Raw genomic sequence first — 27887 nt, 5'->3', positions numbered from 1 at the left:
TGAGTTAGCTTTGGTAAGTGTTGAGTAATTACGAATGAAATAAGTTAATGTGATTCCCATGCAGCCTGTGAAGCTGATTACAAATACTGGCGCCCATATTTTGAACTGAACTACAACTTGTTTAAACTCTAGTCAAATTGGTTAACCTTGCGACAACGATCGCATACACATGATCAGTACATTCGAAAGGAATTATTTTTGCATTTTGTGAATTTTAATTTGGCGTTTTTATCTCACTGTTAGTGCAAGAAAAAGCTCAATTTGATAAATATAAAGATGACTTGTGTTAGATTTGAGGCTGACACTTTGACCTTTTAAACTTTATAAATAAAATGACTTCTTCAAATGACTCAGCATGTTACTAGTATATCTTGACCTTTCAAAATGGCATGAACAATTCTGACACCTTGAAGTGGTCAATTTAAAATAATTAAAGGACCAATTTTATTTTTCTACGTTTCCAGCCAAAAGTGTGCTGATCCATTTTCTCTCTTAATCTAACAACTTTCTCTCCTTTATATATAACACCAACCGTTTTAAGTATGCCATCAAAGTAAATATCATTATATATAAAACAATATTGTACATATGGAGCGTGTTCGACAGAAGTCTCAATTTCTACTTTAATAGAGTGGCTCCAAAACATTAATCTATTCTTACTTGCATAGTAGAAGATGTGATGAGAATGGATTCTGATGTACAACGTTATTAACAGAAAAGTACATTTACCTCTCAAGTAGTTTATCACACTAACGGTTAGTCGTGGTCTTGGCACCTGCAAAAGATGTACCACTGTTGCATTTTACTTAATAGGAGAAAGTCGACATTCTATATTCGTGTTTCTGATCCATTGAACAATCTACCAAAGGAGAGTGTGACGATGATTATCATATGTAAATTTCAAGTGGCCTTTGACAAACCATTCACACTGTATGTGGATGTAAATACCTTCTATTTGTTTCTTTACATGGCTTGTTGTTCTTTGCAGTTATTTGAATTTGTCTTTTTAATTTTGATATCGTATTTTCCATAATCAATTTTAAGAAATATTAATAAACAAACTAATATTGCCAGTAGTCATTAAAAATCATGATGTTTACTATTTTCTCATTGTTTCAGCCGATGTAACCCCCGACCTTCTTTAAGTGTTTCTTTTTAACATTTGAGTAATTTATTACAGAACCTTTATTTAATACACAGAGATAGATTATTTTCGTTCCCTAAGCGATGACTGAGTAGAAGTGTTAGTGTCTACGCTATTCTTTTTTATTAAATTATTTATTATTGCTTGTAGTAAGGATTGAACTTTCCAGCTTCAGAAGACTGCTAAACTGAACTGATTGCCAGTGGCGGCTCGTGCTTAAGATTAGTGGGGTGCTGTTTTAAAGAAAATACCTATTGTTTTAATATTGTGTAAAAATAAAACAAACATAAAAATATAATTTATACGTATGCATACGTATAAAAATACAATAACTTAAAGGAATCCTAAATAGATATAAATATTTTAAATATTTTACTTATTGCATTCATTTGAAAGTAAACTTCATTCTCCTTGTTTTAATTTGTGAGAAAAGGTTGATAATTTTCTCCTTAACTTCTGAATGACTGCTGAACTTTTTTATCAATTGAAAGCACTGCAAGTTCATTTAGTCTTTCGCAACCCATGGTGTTCCTTAGAAAAGTTTTTTATTCTTTTCAAGGTTGAAAAGCAACGTTCTATCTCTTATGTAGTCATGGGAATTGTCAAGATAATTTTTATGAGTTTCGTGATTTCACTAAGAACATCGTTTAAATTGCTTTCCAAAATAAATTTCAGGAGATCAATTACTTTGCAATATTCATGGATATCTGAACTACTATAAAATATTTCTAGCTCAGTTTCAAACTTTTCGTTGTCAATCATGGAATATGCTTCAGTTGTCAAGGATATCTCTTCTGTAGGTAGTTTTTTTCTTAAAACTAACAAAGCTTATCTTGTAAAACAATTTAGCAAGTATTAAATGTTTAGTTGAAGAATATCTGTCCGTTATATCAACAGATATATAGTCACACAGTTCTTTAGCATCGCCCTTGAGTGTTTGTGAAGGATTTTCACAGTATTTGGTGTTTCTTATCTCTAAAATAGCAGTTTTGAAATTTGTTACGTATTCATTGACTTTATATATGCCTATTTCCCGAGAAATAATTTCAACATGAGACATAATTTTATGAAATAGCTCAAACCAAAATATGAAATTTTCATCGTTCAAATATTTCAGAATTCCTGTCACTTCTGCAACGGTCTCATCATCATGTTGACTGAATTTCAGTGACATTTCTTTATGCTTGAACATTTTCATGAACTCTATTTATGTATGGTAAAGTTCCATGGCAGATACACGTAGAATGCTTACATCCAGATGCTTCTTGAAAAATGGACAGACGCTGTGGTGATCTAGAAAAGAAAGTCGGAATAGCCAAAATGTTAGAGATAAATATTCTAGCATTTCGTGTAATGCTTGTTTAATTAAATTAAGTTGATGTGCATAACAGTGAAATGTGCATTACTATAAACTGCTTTTATTTTCGCCTGAGTACCAGCTTTTTTGCCTTTCATGACAAGTATTTTTTTCATCCAAGACGTACCGTAAAACAATGATCATTTGTGTATGTTCAGACACATCTGTTGTATCATCAGCCATGACAGCTACAAAGGAAGCTTTGCTAATTTCTGTCCTTATTTCATCACGGTATATTTGTAAAAGACAGTCAAGTATGTCATTCTGAATGGTCTTGGAAACACCTTTGAAGACATTACTGGTTTCTAAGTGATTCTTTAAATCTGGATCTAATTAAGATGCAAAATTTAAAAATCATCTAAATACATTTGGATTTACTGAATCATCTTTTTCATCATGTCCTCGTAAGGAGTTTCAAAGTTCCCACAAAAGAAAATACAATCTATTATTTTAGATAAAATTTCACGGTTCTTCTTAACATTCATTTTATGATGATTGATTGAAAGTCTGCAGGCCTCACTAAGTTTTTCTTTAATATTTATGGTCCCCAAAATTGATAGGGGAACTACATTGTCAACGTGCTTCTCATGCTTTTCAGTTCTGTCTTTCATTTTGCTAATAGTTCTGAAACTATCTTTTGTCCATGTTACATCACCCCCTAACAACAAACAAGGAAAGCAGAACAATGTCTTTTTTAGTTCACAGACGCAAAGCCAACTTTTCCGTTGTTACCATTAAAGCTACGAATATACACTTTGTTGTTGCTCATGCCTGGTTGAGATATTTGAATATCAGGCGTTGAACGGCTTCTTTTCTTAATTTCAACTTTATCATGGAGAGACAGCTGTGAAAACTCAATCTGTTGAAGTTCATTTACCGTCGCAGAAGTTATTTCTTGGGGATGCAAAGAGGCCATAGCTAAATCTTTTTATATCAATTGTGTTTGGAAAGGTAAGTACTAGGTAGTCTATTAGTAGAATATCAATTAGAGTAGAAGGAATACAATGTTTACGTGATCCTCTTTTTGCGATTCAACTGAACCGGAAGTTCTAACTGAGTTGAATCATACTTTTATAACTTTTAGGTTACAGATTTTTATTAACGAGAAAAGTTTTACAATTTAAAAACGGTTTTATTTATAAAAAGTTTGTTAATAGGCGTATAACAAAATAAGCTTGTCATTAAAATTGCTTTTTTTAATACTAATATTTTTAACTTTGCCATTATAAGCCGTCGAAAAAGGGGTAATAGGCAAAAACATTTTAATCAAAAAACACTATTTTAAATTGTGTACACTTTACAGAGTAATAAAAAAATATACAAATATATTTCTTTTAAACTTTACAGATTAAATAAATTTTACGAACTTTTTCCGCAGGCAAACAAACGAAAAACATTTTTTTAATACATTTTATTTACAATTTTTTAATAATTTATTTTTTCATAAAAACAAAATCTTTGAAATTTACTTGCCTGCAAACGATGGTAAAGTAAGGAGTTTACCATTTAAAAATGGTTTTATTGGATAACAGTTTTATTTAAAATTTAAAAATGTGTTTTTATAAAAAAACTTTGTAAATAAAATATAGAATAAAAAGGTTTACATGTTTGTACTATGAGCAAACAAAAAATTTAAAGATACATAATTTTATTTACAAATCTTTTTACAACTTTTTATATAAAAATAAAAACAAACTTTGCTATTTACTAAGCTTATTATAAAAACGGTTTTACATACTCGTCTTGTTATTGCACATTTTAATTAAAAAAACTTTGTTCAAAGTGTAAAACTTCTTGCTTGGCCCTCGTGGGAGGTAAATAAATGCTAAAGCTTATATATATACACACATATATATATATGTGTGTGTGTGTGTATATGTGTATATATATATGTGTGTGTGTATATGTGTATATATAATGTGTGTATATATATGTGTGTGTATATATGTGTGTGTATATGCATGTGTGTATATAATATATGTGTGTGTATATGTATGTGTGTACAGGGTGGCCGAAAAGTCCCAGGACACTCTATTTTTAATATTTTTATGCTGTTAAATATGATTGATTTTAATATTCTAATGTTGTTAAAACAATTTATTTCATTTATTTTTTCAGATTATGACTGACATCAGTGTATTTACTGTTGAGGAGCGCTTAATTGCTGCTGTTTTATTAAAAATACATGTATAGTGTCCTGGGACTTTTTGGCCACCCTGTATATATATGTGTATATATATATATATATCGTGTGTATATATATGTGTGTATATATGTATGCATATATATATGTGTGTGTATATATATGTGTGTGTATATATATGTGTGTATATATATATATGTGTGTGTGTATATATATGTGTATATATATGAGTGTGTGTATATATGTGTGTGTGTATATATATGTGTGTGTATATATATGTGTGTGTACATATATATATGTGTGTGTATATATATGTATATATATATGTATATGTATATTTATATATATACACATATATATATATACAAGGTAAAAACATTTCTAACTAAACTGTATTTTAAAAATAAAATTTTCTTCGCTTTTCTATAGAAAAAAATGTAAATATTTTTTATTCTGTAAAGTTTAACTACTAAAAAATAAATAGATTTCAAATTACATAAAAACACAAACAAAATAAGCCATATAGGTAAAAAAATAACATTAATCGCGCTTGTAGCTTCAAGGCTAAAAGCCCAAACACTTTTAGTTAAAAAAAAAAGTTTTGCATATTGTATATTTTTGTCTGCTTAAATCGCATTTTAAAGTGTGGGATTTTTTTTTTAAGGTGGAGATTTTATTTACAAGAACACGTTACACTTTTTAATAATAATAAAAAAAACATTTGTAAACAAGCCTCTTAAAAAAAATAAGCGAAAATGCGCAAACACCGCGTTTGGAACTGCGAAAACTACAGCTCCAAATTGGCTCATATCGGTCGTCTAGATCGGGCATGCGCACAAGCTTCACTAAGAATGTGTAACTGTGAATTTGTGCGCACGAACTTCACTAAGAATGTGTAACTGTGAATTTCGCAGCTCCAAGCAAAGTTTTACTTTTATGCTTATATGAGTATGAGGACAATTATCGACATTAAGCTTCAGGATTATATATATATATATATATATATATATATATATATATATATATATATATATATATATATATATATAATTAATATGATATATTATCACATCGAAAGACAAAAATAAACGTATTCTTTTTAACGTGTATCGATAATAATGAGTAGAAATGATTTGGGGGTGCTGCAGTTCCACAGCTCCAGGCACGAGCCACCACTGCTGATTGCTAATCAAGGTATTAGATGTTACGCCACGTCCAATGAAGAAAAATATCATCATTAACTCTTCATGACCAACGGAACGGAAATAATCTACCCCGTGTAGTAAATGAAGTGGGTTAATTATATTTTTCTTGTAGATCTTAAAATGAAAATAAACAGCTGTACTTTTCCCTGTCTTTCCTATTGCTCGATTTATCTTTCTATGTGGGGAAAACCTATATTTCTCGATTTAGTTTAGTTTTTAATAATTTGTTTGATAATTAAATTAATGATACAACAGTACGGTGATAATTAAATGAACTTTCAACATTCTATTAAAAAAATAATTTTGTAAAAAAACAAAAACAAGTGTAGGTAACGCTGCCTCCTTATAAGGCGGAAAGTAAATAACACGAACAGAATATTAACAACTAACAAGAAATTGTAATACTTACAGTGGTGTAACTAATTAATTTATTGTAACCTTACAGTTCTGTAAAAGAACAAAACATTAAAAAAGACAAAGTTCTTTAAATATTATTCTATAAATTTCATCCATTAGTGCGTGGAGAGAAAAATACATATACTCCTAGACTCTGTCCCATTAACAATTTCTTCAGTGAGATGATAGAATTGAAAAACGTTACACACTTCGTTGCACAGCTTGTGGTCAATCTAGTGGCCCGTACATACTTTCACTGTTTTGGTGATTAATCGATAGTGATCCATGGGCATTTTGATTAAAAAAAAGGAAAAGATAAAACTCCCAATAAAGATGGAGAGAAGTTCTGAATAAAAGTCAAATGCTTCCTCTATAGATTTAATAATTAAAAGTAGGAATATTTCGTGTTCTATGTCTAGGGCCAGGTGTTTGGTATTCTTCCAAATTTCCGGTCACGATATTGTGCATTGTCTTTGCTTGAACTAATACGAGGTAAGCTGGTTGAATTTATATCCCACGCACACAAATATATATATATATATATATATATATATATATATATATATATATATATGTATATTATTCTTTATATAAATACAGTCATATCTTCTATTATGTACAGACCGTTTCAATCATATTTGATTTCATCAGACAAGAAAGATTAAAATACAAAAATTAAAAAGGTTCCAGCCTTTTTACAACTTTCAGGAGAGAAAAAAAAATGCCAAGATTGACGTGAAACAAATGTAGGTTCTTATGGGTTTTAATTAATTACAAAAATCAAGTTTCCGTTAAAGAAGAGGGAAGGGTTAAAGGGATGGTTTTAAGGAAAAGTTAGAGACGGTGTAAAGAAGGGAGGGGTAATATAATATATATAATATATATATATAATACAATATAATATATATAATATAATGTATATAATATATATGTTATATTATATATATATATTTAAAAAAAAATTGTATTACATTTTCACCCCAAACAAGGCACATTGCCACTTTGGTGGGGGGGCTGCTATCAGGGGCAGCAACTACTGGGACACTATGTAGGGATTTGGGCAGCAAGATGTCGGTTCACTTTGCACTTGAACTTCTGCATGTCAGTACAGTTAGGGAAGCAGGGTCCTGGAATGGAATTCCAGAGTCTAGCGGTTCTGGGGAAGAAACTACTGGAGTAGAAAGATATTTTACATCTAGGGATCTCTACTGTGTGGGGGTGGGATTTAGCTGCCTGTCGGGTTTGTTGAGGGTGTCTGCGTCGTGGGGGCACAAGTGTTTGCAGTTCGTCAGAGCATTCACCATTAAAATACTTGTAGAACAAGCAGAGGGATGCAACGTTTCGTCGATGGGACAGAGGCTGAAGCTTAGATGCCAGTTCAGGGCCTATCAGATTGACGACTCATTTTTGAACCTTGTCTAGGAGCGAGAGATTAGTAGTAGACGCACCAGCCCAGATGTGACAACAATACTCCATACATGGGCGAATGGTGGCCTTATAGAGATACAGGATACTTTCAGGTGTCAATAGTTTTCTAGCACGGTAGAGATAGCCTACCTTTTTGACAGCGGCCCTGGCAATGTTTTCAATATAATTGTTCCAGCTCATGTTTGCTGTGGACGTTAGGCCAAGCAGTTTGAAAGATGTACTCTCAGACAGGGAGTCACTGGCCATTGCTATTGGTGGCAGATAAGGTTTCTTGTAGTTATTGAAGGAAACCAGTTTAGTCTTGGCAGCATTGAATGTGACTATCCATTTATGTCCCCATTCCACTACAGATTGGAGCTCATCCCCTAGTGTTTTTGCCATTTCTTTAGATGTGTTCATTTGTTTTCCTGTAATGCTGTTATAGAGTGTAGTGTCATCAGCGTATATACCCATCTCAGAGGCAGTTTTGTCGGGGAGGTCATTAATAAATATCAGGAACAATAGAGGTCCAGGAATAGACCCCTGAGACACTCCCTCATTTATATCACACTGTTTAGATGTTCGACCGTCGAGGACAACCTGGATTTTTCTCTTATCTAAGAAAGATTTAGTTATGCTAAGTATTCTACCAGTGATACCGTATAATTTAATTTTCCTGAGGAGACCCTTGTGCCATACCCTGTGAAAGGCCTTAGATATATCTAGAGCTACCGCTCTGCCCTCCCCCGCTTATATTATATTATATTATATATATATATATATATATATATATATATATATAATATATATATAATATAATATATATAATATATATATTATATATATAATATATTTAATATATGTATTTAATATAATATATAATATATATTATATAATATAATATATATAATATATATATATAACATATATATACAATATATATATGATATATATAATATAATATATATAATATATATAATATATATAGTATAATATATATAATATATATATAATATATATATATAATACAATATGTATGATATATAATATATATAATATGTTTATATATATAATATACATATTATTTAATATATATATATTATATAATATAATATAATATAATATATAATAATAATAAATAAATAAAATTAACAGCGTAATGAAGAATATTTTCTATAAATAGATGATACACGTGCGCTCAATATCCGGGTAACAGAAAGTACCCATTCACCTCTTAAAATATGGCCAAATTCTCTTTCGGCTATGTCAAACGGGCTGGCGTCCAGGGGGCTTAAACCAAAAGTACTAGCTTTTTAAAATTCATCTTACTTTTAAGAAATGTATACATGGTCGTTTATTTGTTTTTCTTTGGTTTTGTTTTATTTGCATTTATTTATCGTTTTTATTTGTCTTTTTTTGCAAACCTTATCCTGACTAAAGCTTAAATCCGTTATCCCCCTCGTTATAAGTACTGTTTCACTATTATATTCCAAGTAAACTAGCGAAAAAAAGCATATACAAAGCAAATCTCAGAAGATTCAGAAACCTGGACTTATTTTTCCTACATTAGCAGAAGATACGACTTTATTTAAGTAAAATACAATTACTATAAACTCTTTTTACTATAATTACTATAAACTCTTGTACTGAAAATGTTGCTTCTTGCTATCTATAACAAATCACGGAATATAGTTTGCCTTACTTTCAATTATATCTGTACCTGAAATATACATTGATTTTAGATATGTCACTCAGACTTTCTGAATAGATACACAATGCTTTGTGCCTGGCCTAATTGACTGTCTTTAACTACGAATTCCGATGCGCCATGTACTAATACTTTCTCATTACGGTACAAACACCCTTCTCTTACGTGCTACGTATATCCAATATATTCTTTTCTTCCAAGACGACTGTCATTGTCTGATTTGCATGTTAAATAAATAAAAAAGAAAAAATGAATTTTTTTTCTATAACTAAACTTTACTTGACTATAAATTCTAAAAATTAATTCTACTGTATTCTGTAAGGAGTAATCCCCTCCTAAAAATTAACAGTTTACTCTACTCCCAAAGCTGCTACTAACACTCATACATTACACACGCCGTGGAGGGGGTCCTTAGCTTTCAGCCCTTAACCTTCACTAAATATCTACATATTTCTACCGCCAAGGCATGCATTATTTTATTCTTACCTAAGTAGATACTTACTAGATATAGTCTGTGCTTAGATTTACTCACTCCCTCCAGTAACAATGTAATAGCAATGCCCCTTAATCACTTTCAGGAGTTTAATTCTTCAGTAGACATAACATTTACATACTAACCCATTAACATTAACTGCCCACGCGGGGTCGCAGAAGTACCTGGATTAGAACCCAGGTGCGGAGCAAACCCTCTCGGTGCTGATGGACCCGTAGATCTTCCCTGGTCATCCGTCTAGGAGAAGGATAACTCTGAAGCTAAACCTAAAGGGAGGGAGGCCCTTCCAGTCTTGGATGACATCCTTCCTAGAGCTGGTGACTCAAACAAATTACCGGTTTGCAAACCTAAAATGCATAAGGAGTAGATAGACACTGTCTATCACCCGGCTTCCATATTCCTTCTTTGCCGATTAGCCACGCATAGAGGTCGAAGTACAGGGATTCGACAGAAACACTCAGTGGTCGATCTTGTTTCCTGACTAGGACAATGAACGCCGTTTTCCCCTTCTCCCGACACATCCCATCCCTTTCTAAACTAGGCATTTGAGAGTGCTTGAACGCCATAATCCCAGTACAAGTAGATTGGGTTGACCATCCTCTGATGGGTTAAGGGTACCGGATTGACAGTTCCTTACTGCTGTTCCCGACTGGTGGTACAGGTGCCCTAACTCTTTAGTAGAGCTTAGAGCAGTTACTTTATCAACAGTTGAATAATATCGGGATGTTTGTAGTGCCATGTAGCGCATGGAAAGGGACCCTGCACTCATCCCCGGTTGGCTTTTCTGAGGCCACAGTCCTAGTAGATGGAAGGTCAGCTGATGGTCTACTTGTGTTGCATGCCTAGTACTCAGCATAACCACTTGTTCAGCACCCCTTACCTAAACTGAAACTCTTAAAAAAAGGATAGTACAATCTAAAATTACGCTTAAACCAGGACAAAACTCAAACAAAATCAAATTGCCCCCTCCCTTGAGGCTTGCATTTACGAACATCCGCGGACTTAGAACTAATTTAAATGATGTTGAAGCATTTCTCCTAAAAAAAAAACACCCCGGATATCTTATCTAATTAACCAAACTAATCAACCACCTTGCAGATGCTAAACTTCTGACCGAGCAACAATATGGATTTAGGCAAGCCCGTTCCGCAGCAGACATTCTAACTGTAATCTCCGAGCGTATATTCCATTCATTTGACAAAGCAGGGGAGGGTAGAACGGTAGCTCTAAACATATCTAAGGCTTTTGACAGGCTATGGCATGAAGGTCTCCTCAGGAAAATCAGATCATATGTTATCACTAGAAAAATACTTAACATAATTAAATCCAGGCTGTCCTCGACGGTCATACATCTAAACAATATGATATAAATGCGGGAGTACCAGAAGGGTCTATCCTTGGACCCCTATTATTCCTAATATTAATAAATTACTTCCCTGACAAAATTGTCTGTGAGATGGGTATATATATATATATATATATATATATATATATATATATATATATATATATATATAATGACACAACTACTAAAATTAATTCGATAATACGATGTTCTTTGTGTTTGTATTATTCAGTCTATTAACATCAGAGAATTTTGGTTCCAACTTGATATATGTTTAATTTGGTGAGTTTTAGTTCCTTCTAGTAAAAATCTACTGAACGTGAAACGTCATTAAATTCCATATGAACAAACTGTCTGTTAACGTATATATTTTTTATTTTCCTAGTATGAAACGTTTGCTTTCGGAATAAAGAAAACATACATTCCCTTTTATATATCTTTATCAATTAAAGTAACATATATAAATAGTATATACTTTTGTACCTATATACACTGCTTATCAAATTATTAACGAGTTTACATTTTCATAATATTTAAGGAAAAAGTGAATAAAAATCCATGAAACTTTGAGAAGGGCTTACAATACTATTACGCTACTCCTGTCAGAAAATAAAAGTATTTAAAGCAGTATAAGCGAAACTTTGGCAGAATATAGGAATATCTGTTTATTTCAGTGTGTCAAGTTATTAATGAGGTTGATAAAAAAAACACAATATACCCATAACTTGTTTATTGAAATACTTTTCAAACATTAAATAAACTAGGAAAAATGCTTAAAACACAATAACTAAATAGCAATTTCTACGTTGACATAATTAGTAGGGGATATGTGATTCTTTTTATATGAATGACTTGTAAAAGACATTGGTCCACAGAATTAGTCAAATTTATGATTTCTTCAACAGTTATTCCTCGCGATACGTATTGCAGAGCATCCCACAACTCATCTATGCTCTTAAATTGACGTCCACTTGCATAGAGGCGTCGCTTCATGATACTCCAAAGGTTCTCAATTGGGTTCAAATCTGGTGAATTCGCAGGCCATTCCATTTACCGTAACCCAGAGAAACCCAGTTCTTGCAAATTATCTTACTTTTGTGTGCAGCATGCGATAAAGCATTACCCTGCATAAATATAATGGTTCTTCTGAACGTCAATCTTTGCTTCTTCAGCCATGATTCAAAGTGCTCCTTCAGAAAAGCTATGTTAGCATTTGACGTCATTTTTACGCCTTCTGTAACAATCCATGGGCCAACTAAAGTACCTCCGATGATCCCAGCCCAAATCATTATCCCACTACCAACTTGTTGGCGGCTTAAACGCTGATGACGATGTCGTCCATCTAGGACCCATCCCTTGCTCCAGCCATCTGGGCCATCAAGAGTTATACGCATTTCATCCGTGAACAAAACTTCGGAAAAATCCGTTTTCATATTATCTTCTGCCCATTACAATTGGTTTTGTATGTGATGTTGCGTTATTGGAGCATTACAAGATTTTGAATCTAGAAAACTTCTAAAATTTAAGACTTAAGCTTACGAAATTTCTAGAAAAAATTTGAATTAAGGGAATTTTCTCTAATTGGAACGAAATGACTATGAATAAAATTTAACGCATGTCTAAAAATATTTGAATTTTACAAATGGATGGTTGTGTTTATAGTATGTCAGCAAGGAACGTTTAAAAATTCTTCAATCAACATAACTTCGGGGATTATTTATTAATTGGTGGTTAATATCTATTGTTAAAATTTTACAAAATTACAGATATCTGAATTTTCATGGAGGGCTTTCATCTTTGCATAATACGATAGTAAACTAAATATAGTCCGCATTACCCACCCTTGTGTATAGTAGATATGTTCCCAACTTTAGAATGATCTTTTAATTATTTTGAAAGTGAATACTAAGTAGAACTATATAAACATATAAGCATACATGTCTTTATATTAATAGAGATTTCGAATATTGAAAACTATAAAAATCTAATTTTCACAAACAATTTCACATAGAGATTATTATTAATAAACTGAGCTAGTATTCAGGATTGTTGGAGAGGATTTTTTTGCATGGTATAATTTTTCTGAAAGGGAGTGGTGCATTTCAAGTTTCTGAATCTGTGATATCGGTTGAGAGAAAATGATCTAGATTAAAAGGTTGTATAGAAATGGTTTAATGCATCTAGATTTTATCCGAGTTATCTTCGTTTGGTATTGAGCAGTTGTTGCCCAGTTAATTAATACGATATTGGTCAGTGAAGTGAGCAATGTCATCAAATGCTTATCAGATGAGCAATCAATTTGGAAACAAACATTTTGTTATAAAGTGATTACTTGGCTCTGTTTCAAATTAACTGATAATTTTGTCGTTTGAGAGTAGAATTGGCTTTTATAATTGTATGGTTATCATGGTCATAGGGGTACGATGCGATATCTACGCTTTAAGCGAATGCCATTATCTTAATTACAAATAAAAAACGACGCTATGTCGCCTTTTTCTTTTCGTTTTAGCTGTTCTGTTCAGGGCACAATTGCATATGATGACGTAGTAATAACTTTATAGGTAATCTAAGTAATCTTAATGTCAAGTTGTTTTACTTTAGCTTTAAATATCAAACGTAACATATTGTATGGTGCACATGTATATAAATGCGTGTTACTTCTCTTGTCAACCTTTTCAGAGCGTACGTAAGTATTCATTGGAAAAAACGCGTATTTAAAACTTTACGTGTGTATACGTTAAAAAGAACGCCTGAACTAAAAGTGCACGTTTGTATACGAAAAAATATGTATGCATGCAAAAAAATAACGAGTGTGTTTACAAGCGTACATGTGAATATGTTGAAAATACCATGTGTGTGTTTAAACGTGTGTATTTGTATACACATAAAAAAGTATGTCGTTGGAAATTAATATTTGTGTATATCATAAATGGTATGTGTACATGACCATATATTTGAAATGATGTATTTTAATGCGTATATGTATATAATTTAGAAATAGTGTATGAAAGTGAGTGCTTCTACGGAATGTGAATCAAACTAAGTCGGTTTTTGTAGATGTATGTTAATAACACAGAGAAGCTGAGTAATCGGAGCCGTCGTTAATCAAAATCTAAAAGGAATTCCCACCTGCATTCATTTCAATTGAATCAGATTTTTGAAATTTTTGAAATTGCATCGAATGAAAATTAACTATTAATAACTTTTCTGCTTTATTCGCCTAAAATGTTTATTTACTGGCTGAGGTTAAACAATAAGACAACTTTTCTAAATGGTATCTTTTCTCTAGAAATATTTTCAGTTATTCTTGGTCATTCAAGGTTATTCTAGCATTAACTTAGCGTTAAAGTTAAAAACAGTTGTCCTCTGCACGTACCAATATTTATCTTTACACTGCTAGTTATTACAAAAGTGCTTATAAGTTTGCATTTCTAGAATGTTTTGAGAGGCAGTGCTACATTTTTTTTTTTACTTTAACAGAATTCAATGACTCCTTCAAGAGACTGATTAGTCTATATCAACGCGTTAAAATTCATTTTAGTTGTATTATTTCACGCTCGGCGTTCTCCTTAACTGTCTATTGCCAAAAATCTTTTTTTTTCGCTAATTCCGATTCGAAAAACGCTTTGTTTGTTTTCGTATACTTCCGGGACTCTACTTCGGCTAAAATCGACTTAATTTGGTTCTGTAGAAGTACCTAATAGTGTATATGTTTGAAATGTGTTTTGAAAGTATACATGTGCATAACGCTTAAAACGTCTGTGCATTTAATATTGGGAATCTGTATATGTGTGTATCTAACATCAAAATATGAGTGCGCATAGCATTGAGAATATGGGTATGTAAAAATGACATCGGAATGCGTATTTAACAGTTACACGTGTATACCTCTCCATATAAAATTCAGGATACACCTGCGTGTACCTTTCAGAATATGCTAGTGTATATATATATATATATATATATATATATATATATATATATATATATATATACATAAAAGAGTGTAGCCATCAACAATTGTAGGTTTTTCAGACTTTTATCATTCTTTAATATTTCAAAATATTTTTATAACGCGTTTAAAACCTTGTTCAGCTCTCTCCAGATATTTTTATATGAAGTTTTTTTAAGTAATGTCTTTTTGGAAAACATTTTATCTCTGGTCATACTGACTGTGTTTTTCAGAGAATATATATATATATACATATATATACATATATATATATGTATATACACTGCATATCAAATTATTAACAAGTTTACAGTTTTTTTTTAATATTTAAGGAATGAGTGAATAAAAATCCATGAAACTTTGAGAAAGTGCTTACAATACGATTCAGCTACTCCAGTTAGGAAATAAAAGTATTTAAAGCAGTATAAGCGAAACTTTGGCAGAATATAGGAATATCTGTTTATTTCAGTGTGTCAAGTTATTAATGAGGTTGATAAAAAAAACACAATATACCCATAACTTGTTTATTGAAATACTTTTCAAACATTAAATAAACTAGGAAAAATGCTTATAGCACAATAACTAAATAGCAATTTCTACGTTAACATAATTAGTAGGGGATATGTGATTCTTTTTTATGAATGACTTGTAAAAGACGTTGGTCCACAGAATTAGTCAAATTTGTGATTTCGCCCAACAGTTATTCCTCGCGATACGTATTGCAAAGCATCCCATAATTCATCTATGCTCTTAAATTGACGTCCACTTGTATAGAGGCGTCGCTTCATGATACTCCAAAGGTTCTCAATTGGGTTCAAATCTAGTGATTTCGGAGGCCACTCCATCTTCCGTAGCCCAGAGAAACCCAGTTCTTGCAAATACTCTTTGTTTTTGTTTGCTGCATGCGAGGAAGCATTATCCTGCATAAATATAATGGTTCTTCTGAACGTCAATATTTGCTTCTTCAGTCATAGTTAAGTGCTTCTTTCAGAAAAGCTATGCTAGCATTTGACGTCATTTTTACGCCCTCTGGAACTCTCCATGGACTAACTAAAGTACCTTCGATAATCCCATCCCAAATCATTATCCCACTACCAACTTGTTGGCGCCTTAACCGCTGATGACGATGTCGTCCATCTAGGACCCATCCCTTGCTCCAGCCATCTGGTCCATCAAGAGTGACACGCATTTCATCCGTGAACAAAACTTTGGAAAAATCCGTTTTAATGTTGTCCTCTGCCCATTTCAATTGGTTTTGTATGTAATGTTGCTTTAATGGGGCTTTGTCACAGGCTTAACAGACTTTGCCACTTCTTTCAGAAGGCGACATTGAGTACTTTTTGAGACATTCTTCAATCCGGCTTGGTCAAAGACTTCTCGACTTATTTGCCCAGAGTTCTTAACAACTTCACCTTTAATTTGGAGTAGAGAACGGCGTAAAACAAACTTTAGATTTACCTTTATCTTTCTAGGCTCAGTGACAAAGTTATTCGCAGTTTGATGGTACCTTCCTATTATTTTCGATATATCGAGAGTAGTTTTACCGTTTGCTGGCTGTTCTGTGATAGTTCTCTTTTCAGAACTACTCAAACCACCTTTAGGACTCATTTTATTGACGAAACCAACTGTCTTCTTAATAATTTGACATACCTCAAATACCGTGGATTCAGCAATTACGATGACAAGTTGTCTATATTACGCGGAACAGTACGAATATATCACAGTACGCGCAGCTCAGCATTGCCAACGTTTCCGAAGCTTTTGATAGGAAACTAACGGTAGGTTTCTGAAATTGTTAACAAAATGTTATCTCGTTTATAATTTGACACGCAGTGTATTTATATATATTATATTATATTATATTTATATAACGCTTAATATGTGAATTTCTATGCGTGTAGGCCATGTCAAAATCTTTGTGTGTACGACACTTAAAATGAGTATGAAACTATGGTGTCTGCGTATGTAACGTCTATCCTGTGTACATATATCTATGTAACGTTCAAAACGTGTCTACCTGTAATATGTAACGTTTAGAACGCATTTGTTTTCGTATAGCGTAATGTTTAAAATGAGTATGTGTATTCATTTCACATTGATAATACGTATTTATACATAAAGTTTAGGATATGTGCGTGTATATAATATTTGAATGTTTTTATATAATATTTTATAGTATAGATAATATATGTGTAAAAAATGTGCGCAGCGTTGAAAATCTCTTGAAATATATCTGAATATATATTTTTTGAGCGTGTCTACATTTATTCTCTTTCGCCTTCGTCTCTGTCTCTCTATCTATCTATCTATCTCTCTGTCGAGAGAGAGAGAGACAGAGAGAGAGAGAGAGAGAGAGAGAGATGTATGAGGATAAACTCGAGAGATGCATATCATGTTATTTCGGTTCAGCCTAATGAGCATCTGTCGTAATAGAATTTGTAACCTTATCGTTTTTATTAATTGTTTGAACTTCTCAACCCCGTGGGAGATACGAAATTTCGTATGGGTCTCGAATTTGCTAATTTCATAATTATAGCTGCATCGTCTTGAGTTATGTATGACCTTCTATTGGCAACAAACACGTCTTAGTTATAAAGAATTATTATGCCTTATAATTATTATGCATTCGATAATTAGCATGTCTTTAGTATAAACGGAGAAGAGTTTGTTGATTACTGCATTTTTCGGTGTATAAGACGACCCTTTAAAAAGTCATCTTTAAAATCCAATATTTCATTAAGATACCGGGTGTTGCAATCTCTAGCCTAGCCTAAACAAACATGGTTTCGTGATTTAGCAGTCATCTTATACAACCGATATATAATAAATTTATTAAAATTTGCTCCAATTTTTTATCTCGACTTATCTGACAGTCGCCTTTACGCCGAAATATACGGTATATATAATGGTGGTAGCAGAAGCCTAGTACAAAACTGTAGGCAGTCCTCGCCATCTTAAAAATTTAACCACCATAAAGCGGTAGGAGGTTAATGTAACATAACTTTCTGTCAAAGACTGGAAAAAACAGAAAAGTAAATGTCGGAAAAAATATTAAAATAACGCAGAAAAATAAATGAACTTTGGTAAAAGTATTTGAAGTTAAGAAGTAACCCAACAATCTGTATATTATTAAATATTATGGTGATTTTGGAGTGTTTTCATCATATGCAAACGGAAACAGGTGATTAGTTGAAAAAAGGAATAGGCAGATTACATATTACTAAAAATGTATAGTAATGTCCGATTTCGAATTTTACGTCAGAGTAAAATATTTTTAACTTGGTACTTTTTTTAATCAATTTAAAGAAATTAACATAACATATAAAGCAGTACATAAATAAAAGTAAGTGACCTTTTTGATATTCTGTAAAAACATAGATATAAAAAATATTCGACATTAGCTCAAGGCGAGTTATTCTTGCTTAAAAAGCATAATTTCTAATTTTGTCAAAAAACAAAAACGCAGGTAAATACATCATTACAGTTAATAATTCTCTAAAGTAAATGCGAAGTAGCCCATTTCTTTTCACGAAATTTTACATATATTTTTTTCATACTAACTTTAAATTAATTAAGCTTTCAAAGTAGGTCCGGTAAGTTGTTATAAATTTGATAAACAAACGAAATTTGCAAATATATCCAATAGGAAATGAAAAAATGTTTACAGGGTAAAAGGATGACATAACCAGGAGACTTAAATATACTGATGGAGATGAGTAAAGAGGGAGTTAGTGAAGCACAAATCAATTCAAGATTAAGGAAATGACAAGAAAGCCGGGAGAATGCGTATTAAACCAGATATCCATACAGAAGGCACTCGCACGCTCGTTGAAGACTACTGTGCGTAGTCGTCTCTAAATAATATTTGAATTAATTGCCTACGGGAAATTATTTCGTTTTTTTAAAAAGCAAATAAATAATAATAACCATTTTTGACAACTAACAAAGCAAACTTTATGTGTGTTTTTCTTTGTTTTGTTTTGAAACTACTAACAAGTAACAAATTCGACAGTAGAGGGCAGTAGAAATAGCATGCTGACTGAAGGTTCGGTACCTGTTTAACAAGCTGTGACAGTCGCTGATTTCATTCAGGCTGCATATCCCTTATTATACTGCGTGCTTCTACAAAAGGATTTCATGCTTCACGTAATCCTAAATATGACCCAAATCAAAATTTGCCACTCGTCTCTTCCTGTTTCAATGATCCTCTTCTGCCGCTTTCTTCTGTGGGGGTCATTGTTTACCGACGCAGTAAAACCCCTAAAACTAAACTGAATATACTGAATATTTAAAAGTGTTATTTTGACAATTTTTTTCGTTTATTATAATAACTATTTTTGATTCTTTGGAGGTTCAGTCTTCCTTTTAAAAGGTAATAATTACAAATGGTATTTGTAATTATTACCTTTTAAAAGGAAGATTGAACCTCCAATCTCCCCCCAAATTCTGTATAACCGATTGTTACTTAACATCTTATTTATATCCACCTGAACAGTGCAGTTTTAATTATATGATCTGTAAACTTAATCTAAAATTTATCATTCACGGCGGTAAATTGTTCTCGTTTTCTCAGTCATAACCGAAGTCATAACATAAGTGTTAAGTATTTTTATTCTTATTTATTATCGCATGTAATGAGAATTAACACTGTCAGTCCATGTTCTTTTTAAGTAATATTTTGAGACTTGATTATCGTGTAGAAACTATATCTCCATCAGAATAAGGATACCTTTTTAAGTTACGCAGAAATATTTGTTTTGTTTACTGGTAAAGTATGAATTAATTATAAAGATGAGGTGGGGCGGGAAATGGATTATAAAATGCTATAAATGAGGCGGATGAGAGTAATGACGACTGGCCCGATGAAAGATAGCGACGAACGTTCATGATGTTATGTAGTACAAAACACTTTTAAAGCTGGGGCCAGTTTTATTATTATTATTTGTTGAGCTTTACGGCATGTCAACGAACATGAGTTTCTCCGTGCAAGACTTCCACAACAAGAATTCAGTTTATTACTACAGATTCAAAAAAGTTTCTTATACCACATAGAATTTCCATGAACACGGCGTCTTCGCAAGAACTTTCAGACTATGGAACACATTAGCACAGTACTACTTCCCTACAGATTACAACATGGTTTTCTTTTAATAAATTTTCAGCAGATTTCTGTCATGAAACGACTTCTCAATTATTCGAGCGTGATCTATTCCATTACTTATTCTTTGTCCTTACAGAAGATTAAATCTCACAACTGGCAGTTATTTAATCTCATTAAAACGTGCCCTCGTGTGGCTTTTGGTTTAGATAATTTATTCATTAGTAAACGAAGAAAGATTAAACAATCTATTGGTTTGTTGATCAATTTATTTTTACAGAATATGTTTTAAACAAATAATCACTACACAATTCACTTTTTTCTTCGTTTAAACAATTTCACTCGAGCTCAATGGATGATCAAATTAGTTTCAATTATTTTTCGATACTTTTGAATATGGTAGATATCTTTTATTTAAATTTTATTAAAAAGCGTGAAAATGTCACGAAAAGCGATTAGAAGTGCGCGCCTGCTAAATGTCCCCATTTACGTCACAAGAGCAGAATTATACGCCATGTTGGATTTAAATGCGGAGAAAATCAAGATCCCCCAGAAGGGGTATTCTGGTTTAGGACAAAAATAATTTAGAAGGAATTACGAATCACCGAAGACATATTATTTATTATTACATTTAAGTATAGCCAAAGAACACAAAAACAAAAGTCCATAGAAATAGAGATTGTTAAAAAAAAAAAAAAAACACCGGCAAAATTTAAAGCAAGTATCAATAATAAACATAAAATACCATGGGCAACACCAGGCGGGGACAACGTTAATAAAAAGGTTAAAAAGACGATAGTTTGTAGGGAAGAAATTTGAAACAAGAGGATGTTTGCTGACATAATGTTTGCTGACATAAAATATTGGAGAACCGTGTGTATTTAAAGAATAATTTGAGCGTGTCCCGTTTCTGGAATTAACTATGAAGACAGATCAACAGATGTATACATTCAACATTCTACATGTTATTGTGATTAGAGTCAATGGCTTTTTTTTTAAAAAACGCAACAATGTGAATGGTAACATCTTCAATAACAGTGCGCCTCGTGTATATATAATTTACTACTATAATAAATGTTTCACAACCCTGTTATGGAACGTCTTACATTCCATTGGTGCATCATGCCAAATTTGATGCAATTCAGACCAATGTTTTTTTAATCTATATGTCTTTAGTTTTTGTAGTTCCGCGATTAGCAGTAACTTTCCTTTCCTGAACTGATGATTGTTTAATCATGAAACAGTAGTGTCGGTAGGTATAAAAAATTTATAAATATTTATTTTAAAAATATTATAATAATGAGCCTTTTTACGAATATTAAAATTGAACCCTATTTAGTGAATTAAGAACAAAGCGATCGAATAGTTAAAAGCCATTTCAAAATTCTTGTTTTTTTTTTGGGGGGGGAGGGGTCTTATGCTCGTCGATTATGACGAGGCCTTTTACAAGGTTTTATAATTATGTTAATTTACTTCCGTTGAGTGTTAATTCCTGGTAACTGCGGGGAAAAACGCTCCATCGCAAAGTCAAGGTTGACTTCGTTTACGGGGTTCGAATCCTGAGACCAGCAATAATTGTCACTTCCTGTACTGTTACTTGCGTAAGCATCAAACGCTGGTGTCTGTGGACAGAAAAATTATTATTCATTATATATATATATATTGTGTACGCATTTAAGAAGCTTATTTTTACATAAAAACTAGAATTTCACAATCAGCAATGTTAATTAAGAAATTAGAAACACACATTTTAAGAGTTTACCGGAGCAATTATTAACATTAGCAAACTCTTCGCTAATAAATAAAAATTCCAAGGGATTTGAATTTTTGCACGCTTATCAAGAAAATTTAAAATGAAAACGTAATGTTTATTTATATGCGTGTTACTGAATATCAGAGAAAAAACATTGGTACCATCGGTTACTAAACCAATACAAACGGGACCTTATATGTGTGCGTGTGTGTGTGTGTGTGTGTGTGTGTGTGTGTGTGTGTGTGTGTGTTGTGGACGGGCGTGAGTGAATTATATTTATTTCCACAATCAGAAAAATAACAGATTCATCGAATAACATTGCAGCCATAGACAGGAAGTCATAGTACCTTCTAAGTAACGGATACCGTAATGAACTATATATATATATATATATATATATATATATATATATATATATATATATATATATAGAGAGAGAGAGAGAGAGAGAGAGAGAGAGAGAAAGAGAAAGAAAGAAAGAAAGAGATAAAGTGTCAATCTGAACAAGATAAAACAATTTCTTTAGGAAATCCTTAGTGTGCAGGATCAATGCAAAGTAAAGCATACATAAAGACTAAAAGAAAGACACGGCACAAAATTAGCCTAATCTCAGAAATTTCTTTCAACTCTATACAAGCGTTCTATAATGAGGCGAATAGTCAGGTTTACTTTTGAATTAGTCTTTAAGTCTGAGATGAACCTGATTAGCCCGTCTCATTTGTATATTATGTGCTTGAAATAAATTAATAATGAGATTAGGCTAATTTTTAATATATATATATATATATATATATATATATATATATATATATATATATATATATTCAAGCAAACACTACTAAATGCAACGGAGATACTTTGCTTTATGATTCTTTTTTTTTTTTTCAATTTTCTGTATAATCCTTTTTATATCAAAATCGATAATATTAATGAGGGTTCCATAATTGTCACTAAAAATTCTTGAGCGTCAAACATTATAATTCATCACCTTACTATAAATAATATTGCATACGAGAAAAGTAGCAATGTGTTTAAATGCTTTGCATAGCTCGTAATGGACGGACTTTGCCAATAGTGACCACGAGCTTGCTGATTTTATTACTCTAACTTTTAATCGACCTATATTTTAATCGATTTCTCATCGACTTTATATATTTTAACTTAACATCACCTAACGCGGTTTATTGTGTATTTTACTTTTCACTTTTTAATTTCCATTTTTGTTTCTTCTCAACACATTAGTCTCTAAACACCTGAAGATAATTCGTGGATGTACCGAAAGCGCTCGTGACAGTGACAATGGAACCTTCTTAATATTATCGATTTTGATAAAAAAACACAGATTTTACGGAAAATCGAAAAAATAAAAAAAGAAACATAAAGCAAAGTATCTCTGTTGCATTTGATAATGTTTGCTTGAATGAAAAAATGCTGCCTATATATCAATTTCAAACATATATATATATATATATATATATATATATATATATATATATATATATATATATATAATCTTGCTTTCAGTTTTCATTTTCTTCACTAGAGCTTATACGTGCACCCCGTATGTCTGGGAAAAATTTTTCTCTCAAGTGTTTATACTTCGTTTAACTCGTTCTACAATATGCACACACTGAAGCTGTAGGGTTATATTGTTTATTTCTTTGGTTTTATTATTTTTTGTTGATAATGGATCATAATAGAAACATTCTATCGAAGTATATTTGTCTATTTCTCTTACTCCCTCTCGCTCTCTTTCTTATATATATATATATATATATATATATATATATATATATATACATACATATATATATATATATATATATATATATATATATATATATATATATGTGTGTGTGTTAATTACTGTAGGTTTTCTAGAGAATGAAATGTTAGAGAATCTACATAACTACATAAAAATCAAACATCTTTTAATATGTAAAACTTTCTCGGGAGACAATGGAAGTGATCCTGAATACCTTAGTGCACCACTAAAGGGACAATGAGGCAGAAACATTTCAAATATACTCTATTCCGATTAAATTAAAATCATAACCATAACATTTTCTGGATAGTTTCCCCAAATTTTAAGTGTCGTCTTATAAGATTTCTAAGGTTCTAAACTTACAATCAATCCAATTTTATTGAAATTAAAATATGTATAAGATTCTCCGGAAGAGACAATAAATGCGGTATCGAGTAGCCAAATATCTATGTTCCTCCTAAGAGAGCTCTGGGCACAAAGACACCTTAAAACTTCAAATACGTATATCGAATTTTAATAATAAAACAATTAAACTATATGCATGAAACAATAATACAGAGAGTTTTTCAACATTTCAGGTTCTACCAGCTATATTAGGGAGTGACACGAGTTAAAGACTGTAAAAAGAAAGTAATATGGTGTTATGAGCATAATGGAAAAGGGCATTTTTCATTCAATGTTGGATAATGTCGGGGCTTTCTGCAAGTAAATCATAATTGTTAATGATGAAATAAGGATAACATCAGATTATAATTAAATTAAAAATTAAATCAACAATTCAGAGAAAATTATAAAAATTAAGGAACTACAATATTAAATATGAACAGATTAGATGCACAAAATAGCAGATTCATTTTTAAAATGTTTTAGTTTCAAATATAAGTTAGAAAGATAAATTTAATTAATGCTCTGAAGCTCGCCGTTGGTTTATAAATAAACGCTTTGAACACTATAAAAGTGGTGGACGAAGGTTTGTTTAAAATAGATATTTGGCGAGGTTATTTGCGGGCGCCGCTCCCGTGGGTCGATGGGAAAAACTGCCGATTTTCAACACGATGGTTCTAGGTCCAATCCTCGGCTTTGGAGAGGTGCTAGTGTAGCGGAACTGATGATTTGTGATACAACGAAACAGTACTGTATATCGATGACTACAAATATATGTCTGCGTGTATGGGAAAATATGTTTATTAAATTATATTTCACGATTTATTCATACCAATTCTTTTATTTATGAACTTCGATGTATCTACAGAGCATATACAAATTAATAAAAAATGTTTATATTTCAAATTTCAAGATGTTGACCAAATTCTCTTCCGATTTTCAGATTTTGTAATCATGCCCATATTCCTTTTATTTTCTTTTAAAGTTGATGAGTTTCTTTTCTCATAAGTTAAGGCGGAATAAATAAATAAAATTGACACAATAATTACATGAATTGCTGTCAAGAATTGTGAATTTCAATATACTTAAAAAATAAACGGTAAGATGGTCAACATCTTAAAATTTAAAATATAGACTTTTGTCTAATAATATATATACGTATCTATATCAATATATATATATACATGTATATATATATACGTATCACTATAACTACTTCATTTACTCACATAAAATTAATATATAAAAGTATAACTTTATGCGTAAACTTTAAGTATTTACTTCAAAAGTGCTCAATACATAGGTAGAGCTAGTTAGTAATTTATAAATGCCATATATATTTTATAAATTACTATATACGTATCTATATGTTTCTTTCATTTTAGAGGAGATGACGGCGAAAATAATGCTAAAGAGATACTATGGATACGATACTATTAGGTCTGTACCTTATACTATCGTATCCATAGTACCTCTTTCACTGTCTGCATTGGTAACCTTAACTTTCACGAGTTCTCACGTGTATATCTGATTCTAAAACGAATATCAACAGAACAAATCAATCCAGTCAAACAGTTGTATCATGCTGAGTCCTACAAATTATGTCATTTCTTTCTCCCGTGTTCTCTTTCACTGTCTATCAATCTCTCTTCCCATGTCTGACTGCTTGTCTATCTCTCTATCTAGATTTATAATATGTGCGTAAGTGCACTGCACACCTACCTCTAATCGCTTTCATTGTGCAACCATTGTTAATATTGGGCATCATGTTATACAGTTTTCTATCTTGCCCATCTGCTGAGACAAACCCGACATCAGCTTCAGTCATAAGTTCATTAAACTCACCTGTGAACCCCCAAACACATCGCTACAGTACACCCCTCCCCCAAAGCTGGGACTTATTTAATATACCGAGTTAAGCAGCATCTGCTTTACGCCACCCTCTAAAAACCTCCGTATTTCTTTCTTTCTTTCTTTCTTTCTCTCTCTCTCTCTCTCTCTCTCTCTCTCTCTCTCTCTCTCTCTCTCTCTCTCTCTCTCTCACTGTGCGTCATATCGGACGTCTTTGTTTACCCGCTGTTGTATCATATGCAGGTAAACAAAACAAAAAAAAAATAATAACAATGAAAAGGAAACGCACTACATAGATTCTAATTATTAAACCTTTAGAAACTTGCTCTGAGATTGTTTTTTTACCCGGAGACAAAATAAAAAGACGGAAAACATGTGAAATATTACGCACGTGTTTTCACGCGTTACAGATGTTGGATTTGAGAAAATGAACACACACGTATATTGGTAAGTAAAAAGAAAATCGCTGTTTATTTTTTTACACGATTACTGCTGAAAGCGTTAGTGTGTGTCTGTGTGCCTGTCCAACTCGAAACTATATTATTAGCATTACTGTATGAAACTAAACAATTCTATTACTTCTATTAATATACTATTGTAAGTCTGTTATTAACATATAGTCGAAATAATACTTTTACTTCTATTAAGACACGGTTTTACTATTTTTTAGTTCTCGATTAAAGGCAGGGGGACAGTAGACTATCGATTATGTTTACATGAGACAATGCTTCAAGGTTTTACCGAACCCGTTGACGAGGTAATGTAACATATTCGTGTATTCATTTTTTGCGAACTGTTATCCTCATCTTCATAGTTTTTGTTGTTATTTCACCACGTTTTGGCCAACTCATCTTCTGGCCTTTGCCAGGTGGTTTATCTCGAAAATATTAAAAAATTAAAAATAATATATGATAATATACATTAGTTCGTACTGAGAGCAGGCATTGCACAACGTTTGAGTTATAGTGTAATATCTGTTTAATGGTCATGATGCTATACTTCCAATAATTATCTCGGCATTTTTTAGCTGTTAGTGTACTGTAATTTCTGCTCTGTTGTCAGAAGATCATTCTTCCAGGCATTAGTTCCTCGTGAGGGTTCGGGAAATGTACATTAACAAGAAAATTCCTTAATCGGTTTTTTAGTCGTAAACACAACATTTACATTTTATAATATGCAACTGGTGTTGGGAGCATATTTTTCTAGTTTTACTAATGGAGATTTGGTATCTGTCGGTCTGAAGCTGAAATTATAATATTACTACACTTTATTGTACTCTTGTAGTAGATTTGAAGACACAACATTGGTGGGCGGGGGGTAGTGTAGTATCTCTTCAATTATCATGGAATTATCTCCCACAGATTACCTCCTCCTCTTAGTGTGATGTAGAGTATGCTCTACTCTTATGGTAGCATTCTCTCAATCATTACATTAAAATGAAGGAGTTGACAGTAGTGTTCGTCAACAAAAAAAAATCACAACTTCTTGTTGACGTGCATTACCATCAACTCCCAAATTAGAATAATATTTTAACTTATATAGATTTGGTATTTATTATTATTATTATTATTATTATTATTATTATTATTATTATTATTATTATTATTATGGAGCAAACATTCTACCTTTTATAATATTGTACTCAATATATCGTAGTGATTTCAAAAGTTGAAATATATGACTCGGGTTCTATAAACTAGATTCGAAACCAACACATTTTACTAGTCTTATTCGTAACCCCTGGCTCACGTGCATACGCACATAAAAAGTTCAAATTAAAAACGTTGTCCAACCTATAAATGTATATTTGCGCATGCGAAAAGAAAAAAATATAAATTGTGTTTGTTTTGTATAAAAAATAATACAAATATCGAATATATAAATAT

General features: G+C 31.8%; 1 protein-coding gene across 5 annotated transcripts in view; it reads left to right on the top strand.

The window, feature by feature from the left end:
• The window catches only part of LOC145259315 (CD151 antigen-like), a 175074-nt gene that overhangs the window by 88784 nt on the left and 58403 nt on the right, over window positions 1-27887 (top strand). The window contains exon 1 of one of the 5 annotated variants that reach the window (XM_080117207.1): window positions 25899-26448. The exons of 3 other annotated variants lie outside the window; for them this stretch is intronic. The gene's annotated coding sequence lies outside the window, so the exon portion shown is untranslated. Of the gene's footprint in view, window positions 1-25898; window positions 26449-26710; window positions 26759-27887 lie in introns of those variants that run through there. One more of the 5 variants, XM_080117209.1, reaches the window with a different exon arrangement.

This window comes from Euprymna scolopes, chromosome 34, assembly GCF_053919585.1.
Source record: "Euprymna scolopes isolate OS-2025 chromosome 34, ASM5391958v1, whole genome shotgun sequence".
NCBI lineage: Eukaryota > Metazoa > Mollusca > Cephalopoda > Sepiida > Sepiolidae > Euprymna > Euprymna scolopes.
The sequence above is the reverse complement of the archived record's forward strand: the minus strand, read 5'-3'. Positions and strand labels throughout refer to the sequence as shown.